We start from the raw sequence: 1,760 nt of genomic DNA, 5'->3' as shown, positions 1-1,760 counted from the left end.
ATGTATCAAGATTCCAAGCTTCATGTGGTTGCAAAACAGTAGGAAAAAAACTGTGGCAAACCTTATCTGGCTAAAAATTTTTTCCAGTCCATCTTTTGATTATTTCTTGAAAAATTGCTGACATTCTAGAACTAAACTGAATTGTATTAATATTCCACTCTTATGGTTCTATGACAAACAAACAAAATATGAGCAAAAACCCCCAAAATAAAATAGAGAGAGGCTTATAAAATTAAATATGGAATTCAGCTCTAACAGCTAAATGGAGAAAGGAATTAAAATAATTTAAAAATCATGAGTGGATGATAAAGTGTAAAGAAACCAAAACTTTACAGACAATTTAAAACCTGGGATTGCTGACTATTCGGAAACTACACACATGGATCAAGAGTGGTGAATAGCCAAAAAGGATTATGGATGAATCTTCATTGTTTTAGCTGCTTTCCATGCCACCTGTCTCTGAGGAAAGCCTAATAGTCAAATATTGAACCAGGCTAATGCTGGCAGCAGATCTAATAATATTAACCTGCTTATCACTAGAACCTTCTACTGGGTTTGCAATTTTGATCTGTGTCCCAGACATCTGGTATATCTTATTGATTTTGGCACCCTAATGCCCAATTGTGCCGCCAATTAAATGCTTGGAATGGTGAGTTCATGAATAGTTTTAGTGGATGCATCCAAACCTGCCCAATAGCCTTTCACCTCATTGAATTTCAATGTCATTGAATCCAGGGTTGCCATACATCATAGAAAAACAAGACTTTTGCATTGCCCACAGGGGCAGCTTGGTCAAATATGGCTATGGAATGACATGCTGTCATTGAATGGTATAGGTCTCCAGAGGGAGTCCCTTCAGGTCAGTGCTGAGGTACATGTATGAGGTGGTATGGGAAAAACTCACACATTGCTGCCTGTTCTGTACCTGTCCTGACCACCTGCAAAGATGACCAGAGAGCTGGATGGCCTTCAGGGTCAAGGTGACTCCAACATGACCAGACAGGTCTGTTTGACACACTCAGTGATGGATTTCTCAGGTCAGCAGTTGTAATGGCCTGCTTGGTTGAACTTGGAAGCATGTTCCCTGCCACCTGGACCTGAGCCTCTGTATTCTCGTCATATATCCTTGATCTTGAAACCACTTTTCCCAATGAAAGAGCTACACTGATAGCAGGGACCACCAGTCTCAGGATGACCTGGGTCAACTGGTAGCTATGCTATAGCTGTACTATTATGCTGATGTCCTATTCTAGTCCAGCCGAAGTGATAATTCTCTCAACACAAGTCCCTTCTGAGATGTTGATAATGTTGCACCTCTTTCCCCACACATCATCTTAACTGCTCCTCCTTTCTTTCTGATGATACTGCCAACTTCCTTTCCATGCATAAGGAGCTGGATGGTGAAAACATTTAATCCACCTTCAATAATACCCTCCATCTTCCTGCAGGGCCCTTGTCACCTCCCTGCCAATTCCTATTGTTCTTCCTTTTGTTCAGCCATTCCCCTTCCCATACACTCTTTTCTTCTTGATCTGCAGTTTTGGATTTTCACCACTACCAGTGGCCAAAGACTTGACCATTCAAAATCCAGCACCTTCAACGTGGAGACAGATGTGATTAGAAGAGACACACAAAGCACTAAGCATGGGAAAACAATTGATACATTTGATTACACTTAAGTGAAGAATTTTGTTCAACAAAAGGCCCCATTAAGAAAGAGAAAAAAGCAAGCCATAGAGGGAAAGAAGACATTTATAACT

The 1,760-nt window shown here is 40.7% G+C and overlaps 1 pseudogene; it reads right to left on the bottom strand.

Moving 5' to 3' along the window:
• Window positions 1-433: 433 nt before the first annotated feature.
• On the bottom strand, window positions 434-1,438 carry LOC117028262 (poly(rC)-binding protein 2-like; annotated as a pseudogene).
• Window positions 1,439-1,760: the final 322 nt, after the last annotated feature.

Source organism: Rhinolophus ferrumequinum, chromosome X, assembly GCF_004115265.2.
Source record: "Rhinolophus ferrumequinum isolate MPI-CBG mRhiFer1 chromosome X, mRhiFer1_v1.p, whole genome shotgun sequence".
In the NCBI taxonomy this organism is placed as follows: Eukaryota; Metazoa; Chordata; class Mammalia; order Chiroptera; family Rhinolophidae; genus Rhinolophus; species Rhinolophus ferrumequinum.
The sequence above is the reverse complement of the archived record's forward strand: the minus strand, read 5'-3'. Positions and strand labels throughout refer to the sequence as shown.